The sequence below is a fragment of the Alligator sinensis genome, unplaced genomic scaffold, assembly GCF_000455745.1.
Source record: "Alligator sinensis unplaced genomic scaffold, ASM45574v1 scaffold665_1, whole genome shotgun sequence".
In the NCBI taxonomy this organism is placed as follows: domain Eukaryota; kingdom Metazoa; phylum Chordata; order Crocodylia; family Alligatoridae; genus Alligator; species Alligator sinensis.
In genome coordinates, this window is record NW_005842034.1 from 963,840 (window position 1) to 973,188 (window position 9,349).

The 9,349-nt window shown below is 40.6% G+C and overlaps 1 protein-coding gene across 2 annotated transcripts in view; it reads right to left on the bottom strand.

Annotated features, from left to right (window-relative positions):
* Positions 1 to 9,259, bottom strand: part of SPIN1 (spindlin 1) — a 90,182-nt gene extending 80,923 nt beyond the window's left edge. For both annotated transcript variants that reach the window (XM_006022401.3, XM_006022399.3), the window contains exon 1: positions 8,926 to 9,259. The gene's annotated coding sequence lies outside the window, so the exon portion shown is untranslated. The remainder of the gene's footprint in view (positions 1 to 8,925) is intronic.
* Positions 9,260 to 9,349: the final 90 nt, after the last annotated feature.

A 9,349-nucleotide genomic window follows, 5' to 3' on the forward strand; every position in this document is an offset into this window, starting at 1 on the left:
CCCCCCCCACACACACACACTGGATTTGGTGTGCAGAGTCCAATCCCAGTGTGTGGGGTCTGGTAGGGGTGGCTCAGGGCCCCAGGACCTGATTCAGGTGTGCAAGTGCCAGCTGAGGTTTTGTAGAGCCCAATCTGGACATGAGGGTCTGGGTGGAGGCAGCACAGAGCCATATCTGACCCATAGACCAGTCCCCACACCACTCATCTGGCCCAGGGGCCAAAAACTTGAGTACAACTGGCCTATACCAAAACATAACAATGATTTACTGGAAGTTAGATATGGCTCAGCAGAAACTATATATTTTTCCTGTTGAAACTTTACTTTGAGAGATTGCAAAATTAAAAAGGACAGCCTAAGAATGACTTGTTACAGAAGTAGCTCCGCAAGACAAAGCAGAGTAGCCAGGAGTTCGACTGTACAATAAACATGAGCCAAACCTTCAGAAGTTAACACAAAAGTGGTGGCGGGAAGGAAGAGGAGAAAAGTGAAGTCAAGGACTTGAGAAACATTGCTAGGAAGATCTTTATTTCAAGACAGTTTTCTGGAGAACAGTCAAAAGGAGCATGGATTCCTCCCCTCCACCTTTATTTTTAATGCCACCTTTTCCCCACCCCCACCCCCCAGTCCCTCCAAACACAAACAATCCCACTGTTAAGTGGCCTTCTTCACTGGAAAAATGGTGTGTATTTCTTGAGTAAACTGTTTTGCAATAAAAATCTGGCAGCGAAAAAGCATGGGTAGCCCTCGCCAATTTTTCAAGATCCTGAGCACCTACGGCACCCCGCTACTCAAATATCTGTTACTGTTCAGCACTACTAAAAGTCATACTATGCAAGGGACCAGAACTTTCTACTGAGCAGACCTCTCTTACACTCACTTAAGTATTACTTAGGTTGTAGAATAAAAGGAAAAGGGAGTTTGCTCCTCTTAGTGTTGGTGATACTATCATTAGGGCACATCCAGGCTCAACTAACATGCTACTTTTCCTCTGACCTTTAATCCCTGCAGTTCCACATCTGATAACAAACATTTTTATTGGTTGGACTACCAGTGTTTAGGGATTCTCTGAACATCTTAAAGAGAATATGCCAGCTAAGCAGCAATGGATCTTAGAAGTAACCAATGCAGACAGAACCAGCTATATTTATATTAAGATACATTAACATACCTCTACAATCAGAGGTCTTTGAAGAAAAAGAAGTTAATTTCTAAGGCGGGGCAGGAAATTATTTTGGGTGGAGTGCCACTTACTGAGTTTTGGCAAGCCATCATGGGCTGCATGACAGGCAGCATGGGACAGATAAATATTAATTTTCTAAATTTTTTAGGGGCCCCATGGGCCAGATAGAATGGCCTGGCCCACCCCGTTCTAAGAATTAATGCCCCAAAACACCTAGGGGACCTTGTCATTGACCGAGAACCCATTCTACTAGACAACATACAATAAAGAACAAGATGACAAACTGATAGCTCTTCAGGGTAGGTACTAAGTCGAAGGCTAGAGATACATTCCAAGAGGCGGAGAAATCAAGAAACAACGTAACACTGTTCAGCAACATAGACAGTTGCGGAGTATCAGCATCTTAATTCAAATATTTTTGGTCTTCTTCTTCGAGTCTCCAAATCCAACCTTTCTACATAGTCTGGTCCCAATAGTCTGTACAGGCCACTGCTTCTTGGTGTTGCCAAATCTTTTGGTGTGCACAGTGGTACTACCTGGGCATCCATGGTTTGCTTCTCCTGACAAACACATTGGTCAGTTGCACAGAAGTCTTATGATTAATGAGAAAGTTGCATCTTCTGAGTACACTAGTATTTTTGGTAACATCATAACAGAGAACTGAAAATTCAGAGAGCTGAAATTTGAGGGGGTACAGGAAGGTGGCAATGTAGGTATTTATAAAGAAGCTCCTGCCAACCAGCAAAAAATAAAAGCACAAAGGTGCTTGCTTCAAGAATCTAACAAGTTAGTGATGGGGGATGGCTTACCAGGCCAGAGGCAGAAATCATTATTTCAATACTGCTGAGGAAGGGGAAATGATAGGGTAGAGTTAGACCATGAAGGACTCTTAAAGCAAGGAGAAGCAGATGTTTGATGTGATAAATTAAGTCAGTGAAGGGATGTTCGAGACAGCAGCAACATGATCAAAGTGACATACTGCCACTTTTTTTCCTCACCTTAACAAATGTTGAGATGTGAGATTATCAGGCCAGCATAATTGGTCAAATATCCCTCTTTCCTTTTGTATTTTGTTTTTGGTGGCAGAAATATGGGAACAATATCTTTTTTAAATGCATTTTTGTAACATTGATATAAACTGAAAGAAAACACAGAAATGTTACATTATTGTGAAAGTGAAGGAAGGTGAGATTCTAGAGAGACTGACAAGGTAGACAGATCATAGAGTCAGGATTACTTAACAGTTTACAGTGGTATTTTATTGGAAATACAATGCCCAACTTTACTGCCAACTATTAAAGAGTGCGCAAACAGCAACTCCACTTTCAATGGGCATCCCTTCTGATGGACACAAGCTGTCACAATCTCAGGGTATTAATATGTAATTTCATAAACACTATGACCTAGGAAGTGAGATATTATCATAAAATTTAAGCAGCTGTCTAGGGAAGTTTATGGTTCTAGTCTCTAAAGATGCTAACCACCCTGCCTTCATCATTGTATAGGTGCATTAAAATTATTTGAGAGAAAAATGTATTGGGTTAGCTTAATAGACATATGCTGGAGAAGTGAACAGAAAACATCACAATGGATACAAACAGCCTCCCAAACATATGCTAATGGGGCAATTCCATGACAACCACCATCTCTTTCCAGGCTTCAGCCAAAGTTTAGGCAGCTGCTTGCCAAGACTAGGAACTTGGAGAGTAGAATCATTAAACATTTAGGACCATTCTGGGCAGAGAGAGGAGCAGAGATTTTCCAATGGGTTATGACCTACAGGCATGTCTTGCAGGAGTCACTGAAAAATGTGGGGGCATTCCAAACTTACAGGGATGGTAAACCTCAAAGGAGATAGGCATTCATGTGGACTGTTTATTATTTCAAGTTCTGTTTCCCCTGAAATGTTTAGGTCCTAAATAAAAATAATAATAAAAAATCCTCAGTGCTAAGCACAGTATCAGGTTGAGGGATCCCATTAATTAGCACTCCCAAGGAGAAGAACTGCTGCTATTAAATATAATACAGAACAGGTAAGGTTAGTACCTGGAGAGTTAAGAACAAAAATTACTGACTGCATCTCAAGGGAGGCAACAATCTGAGACCAGGAAAGGGTCAGAGGTAGTTATCCCAGTCACAACACCAGGGTTAATTGCTGTGGCTAGCTTCCAATACAAATGTTATCAGTTCTTAGGAATGTGTGGGAACAGTCAATGATGATCAATAGGCAAGGCCAATTTTAAGAAAGGTTTTGTTTTTTTAATATATGACATCATTTTCTACAACCCCTCCTATAGCTAACGTACAAATATAACTGCCTGAACTAGCACAAAACTGCCATTAATTTTTGTTTTTATTACCATGAGTAATTCCACTAAAGTCAACAAAACTACTCATGGAAACAAATACCATACTCAACAAGAAATATATGCAGGATCAGGCCCTAACAAACTGACCATTGCTGAATGTCCAATTGTGTGTGAAAATATACATAAGATGCAGGATGGTTTGATGGAGTTAACATTGATCTTTAGGTGTTTGCCTAGTATGAATTAGTATAAATAAATGCCATAATTACAAGAACTACAAAAAAATAATGTACTAGTTTGATTGAGTTTAGTGAAATACACTCTTACAATGTACCTCCACAACCCAAAAATACCGGCTTCTAAAACTATTAAACTACTCTTTAGTGAAAGCTACTGTGAACTGGTTATCCCAGTGAAAAACTTGTATGTTTTTCTAATTCTCTCATACTGATTTAGAGTATGTTTCTATAAGTAAATGTCTACAAGTTTCCTAAAATGTAGATATTAGGAACTGATGTTCGTACATTATTTAATGTTCTCTCATGCACACTGCTGATTATACTTAAACATAACAGCAGGTGGTAAAACTATTACACTTTAAAAAAAAAAAAAAAAAAATCAACAATAGACTGAATTATGAAAGTTTTCATGTAGTATGGATTTACAGCAACTCCATAAAATGAGAGAGATTCCTAGCCAAGACAACACTTTCAACATATTTTTCAAAATTGTTTGGGAGCAGATTCAACTATAGTCCTAATTTCACTTACACTGGCTTGCAAAATTTGACTTCCTGTTTTGATATACCAAGTAAAATTCATCCTCATGGTGAAATATACAGATAATGCTAACTGTTAAACTATATGCCTTTGTTGAAATTTCAAGGCATTTTAAGGACTCCTAGTCCATTAAACAGTTTAATGGATGATATAATCAAACTGCCTAAAACAATTTATTACACTAAACACTTATGGGGGACAGGGGGTGGGTTAGTTCAGACATTAAGGATCACCCACATCAAAGCATCAAAAGACCACGCTAGGCAGCACTGCCATGATGCTTGCCATGCATACTCTACTAGAAAAGGGATGTAATGTAGACACAGTGCAGTAGTGACCACCTGCCAATAAGACTGCCATGTTGGGAGATTCAGTGCCACGTGAGGGTAGCTACATTGCATGATTCAGGATGCAGCATATATGCAACAGGAACATGCTTCACTGGTATTACTTAGAACAGTTCCTTGATCGTATAAAACAGCAGTGTCCAATCCCCAGCCTAAGGGCCAGGTCCGGTCCATGGAGCTATGCAATCCGTCCTGCCGGGTTCCCCCAGGGTCCAGACACTGGGCTGGGAGGTAGTGAAGGAGTGGTGGTGATTAACTCTGCACCGCTCCTCCACCAAGTTTCTGATCCACAGGGTTTGGATAATGTGACACTGCACATGTGATTCTACCTGCATGCACGAAGGTGGGTAAGCCCTCCCTGCCTCCCCTTCAGGCACACGCAGGGCTTTGGCAGCAGGGCTGGATCTTCCACGCACAGCTGAGGGCGAGCAACGTGGATGGCTCCTGCACATGAGGGGCATCTTGGCCCAATACAGAGTGCAAGAAGGTAGGGATGGCGTGATAGGGACCAATCTGAAAAATAGGCAGCTTGGCCCAAGCTGGATCATGAGAAGATATAGGCAGGGGGACAGGGCCCAATCCCAAGTGTTCAGGGGGTGCAGGCAGGGCACTGGGCCCTGATCCCATGACCATCATATGGAATGCAGGACCAGGGCCCAATCTAGCATGCACTGGATTGGGTCTATGGACCCACATTGGCATCTGACCCATGGAGCAAAAGCAGCGAGCACATGCCGTAGATTTGTCTTTACTGATATTTCTGATTAGTCATATTTTTCTTGTGCAGCCTGCTAACATGTATGAATATTTCTTTTTAGCTAGTAAATGGACTACATGCTGATATATGGAACGTACTAGACTTGTAACAGAGCAAGAAGAAATAGGAACGCCAAAGCCATAGCCAAAGAGCTGTTCAACCATACTTAAAAACAAGATAAAAAAATTGATTTTTCTTTCGGGTCTAAAGCCACCTGGTAAGGGCAACTATTTGAAAAGGACTGCAATAAGATCAAATAAGGTGACTTCTATATCAACTTCTAAAGAAAATTCTCAGATCTACCATGAGCTGGTTTAAAACCAGCCACAGTGACAAGATAATGCAACAATATTTCAAAGAAAAGAAGTTGAATCCTTTACAAACTACCTAAAAATTAGCTGTTCTTGGTATTTTCTTGCTATTTGATCTGCAACTTGATTACCTCTGAAATATTTTAAAGGTAATCACTTAGGGTGATCCAGACTAGTTTCTTTATGACTAATCTCTCACAAACATCCTTTAAATATAACAACATGATCTAAAGTTGTTTTAAACCATACTATCATTCAAGTTTCCATAATTATTTACAAAATACCTTCCCTGCCATATACATAATCAGAGTCGGTTTGACCTTCCTAAAGTTTGAGAGAAACAAAAAGCACAAAATATTTAGAGCAGCAGACCTTTAAATGACTACGTTCAGCTGTTCTGTTGTTTTTCAAAATACCAACTGTATTTGGCAAAACATGTAGGAATTAAAAAAAGTGTTGTATTAAATTTTTAAAAACAGGCTCATTTATTCCACAAGTGGAATATTTACAAATCTCAACATGATTTTAAAAAGTTAGTTTGGCAGCAAATGAGGAAAAAGGTAGGGAATAAGATAAACTGATTAAAGTATTTTTCTCATGTCCCCATAAAGTTAGAAAACCTTAGGAGTTCAACAGAAGGTGAACTTAAATTACTTCGCACCATCAAAATTTAAGTTGGTGAAATTTGCTGTTAAAATGAAGAACAACTCAATTATAGCTTGTTGTTTTCACAAAGGTCCAGTGACAAATATTTTATGTTAGAGAAGATGTCTGTGTGTTTCCCATTTCTTACCACCACCTCCTAGTTTCTTTTGTGCAGTAATTTTTTGTTTGCAATTTCTTTTCTTGAAAGGCTCATTGTACAATATGATTAGGTAAAAATGTCATCTATTAAAGTTTAATGTAGTTTGCGATTCCATTTTTTTATTAGCCATGGTATTGCATTTGTGCCTAAAATGCAGCCTAATATTTTTTCCCCTCAGTGTACAAGAAATAGTCTTATAGTAGCCCCTGTACTGTGCTCAAAGAAAGAATTAAAGTTGAGATCAATCTCATCGTATCTACTGGTCAGATCTGTTAGGTACATAACAGTCATGAAAAGTACCACTATTTTTGTCTGGGTGCAAACTCACCTACACAGTAAAATTACAAAAAGATTCAAGTTGTTAGACATCCAGTTATTATTCAGTTACAGAATGGATGCGCTGGTACCCAGAAACCTTGAACTGTATTCAACTTCAGAAAGTTTGTTCTAGTTTTGTAGAGTAAAATCCAGTCCCAACATAAATGGCAGAATTTACTGGTGAAGTATAGAGGGAAAACTTTAACTTTACAATGAAGCAAAAATGTAAAACTAAAATCCATCAACCTGATTAGTTTTACTTCTGCAACCACCATCTTGCGTAGCAAAGGGACGTTTTCAAACAGGGGCTTTTTTCAGGTACATAGTGCATTTCATGTTTTTAACATTAAAAAATGTCAATTTTGACATGTGGTTGATATGCTTCCGTGTGTCACACGTGATTCATAGGACTCATCATCTTCTCGGAAGTTTTAATGGTTCCATTACCTGGTCTTTCAGATGGGATACTGTGTGAACCTCACCCCAGATCAAGACCCTAAACTCTAAAGTAACTTAATTGAAGTTGTATCAAGTATTAGGAAAAAAATAATAAAAAATTACAAACTTCTGTTAGAGATAGAAGAAGAAAGGGAAAAGCCGGCCTTGCAGGCATTAGTATTATATTTGGCTCAGAATCCATGACATAGATATGCATTCCAAACAGATCTTGTAACTTGGATCTACAACTGACCTCAAATTTCATGTTATAGTTATGATCTCAGAATGAGAAGATTTCTTTCACCTCTAGCAAATTAGCATTTTCTAGCTTAGAAGCAATAAGGAGGAAAAGCACTAGTGGAACCAGTGTGTATGTCAACATATCAGTTAACTCCAGTATTGTATGCTCAAACATCACAAGTACTCTATTAAAGACCACCACATTTAATTTCATCTCTCTGAATTTTTTCTCATGACTGCAAGTATGCAGTCTCTGTCAACTAGAAACTTCTAGAAACTTCCCAAGCAAAGACTTCAAGAGCTGAAACGTTACTCTTCAGACAACTAAGAATGAAAATTATGACTGCCAGCAAGTTTTTGTGGAATAATTACAGCAAAGCAGCAGTGTAAGTTATCCCAATAATTTTAATACCAGCTATACTAAGTGAATGATAGTCAATTAAACACCAGCATCATCCTTGAAATTTCAACTCTGAAAACAAGCTTTTTACCATTAGCTGCAAACCCCCCCAGAAAACAAGGAAATGTATGTTTTAGGATCAAGATGCAGTAGACTACTACTATCTTAAAAAATAACCGGCAGGGGGGGGGGGGGGGGGGGGGAGGAGGAACACACTTCCAAATCACTTGAAAATGGTAAAAATATAAACAAGAAATGAGGTTAGTTTAACATCTAGTTTAGCAAAAGAATGCAGGTCATCACCAACGAAACCAGAAGGGGGTGCAGTTGGTAAGAGAACTTGAAGGAGGGGGGTGACTGCCTGACTAGTGCCAGGAGAGGTAAGAAATGTGCTTGGTTCAGTTCAATAGCAGACTAAAGTTCGTGATGGTGTTGGGCATTTCTAAAAATCTGGAAAGCAAGAGTGTTGTTTCCATAAAAACAATCATACTTTGGCCATGACATGGTCATCACAAGGGCAAACAGACCTGGATAATAAAGTAGGCATTGCAAAGCAGGATATGACAAGTGTTAATTCCAGTTCTGGATCCTGCCATAGGAGAGAGCACTTTACAATACTGACATCTCATGAGAAACGGTGCAGGGACAGCGAAGACGGCCAAAAGCTTCAGCATGTTATGGTTTTCACCTACACCACCCCCATCCTGACATAACTGGTTTGTTATAACGTGACCATCCTGGGTTGATACCTCCCAAGGAGCTATGCCCTGCAACCACAGAAACAGCCCTAGAGCATTCTGCAAGTGTAACAGTATTTCATCTCTGCCAGCCTTTTGGTGCATCACCTCCCCCCCTCTCATCCCCAAGCCCAAAGGGAGAAAAAGATACGCACATTCCGGTCAAGCCTCTGGCAGCCGGGCTCACCCACCCCCTCCGGCCCAGGCCTGGCCAGCCTTCCCAACCTGCTCTCACGTTAGGTTGCATTTGGTTGCAAACAGCAAAACGCAAGGCAAACGCTTCCAAAACGAGGATCCTTACCCTTGAAATCACGCCATGCCCGCAATTAGGAGGGTGAACTGTTTTCCTCCCCCCTTCTCTCTTTTTTTTTTTTTTTTAGAAGGGGGGAAGAGACAAAAGCACAAAGGTGGGGGAGGGGGGGAGGAGAGACTAAGCAGCAGTGGAGACAGACAGAGGAAGAGGAGAAGGAGGAAAAGAGCCTGGTGAAGGAACAGGGCGAGCGTCAGCCATGTTGCGTGTGTGTGTGCGCGCGCGTGTGAGAGTGTGTGTGTGTGTGGGTCCAGTATTTACAAACCTGCAGCTGCAGCAGGCTTGGAGCCTGGGAGAGAGGGGAGGAAGGAAGGGAGGGAGGCCAGAGAAAGGAGGGGAGGGAGGAAGGGAGAGAGGCACAGGGAGGAGGAGGAGGAGGGGAAAGCGGCGGCAGCAGCAGACAAAGGAACACAGA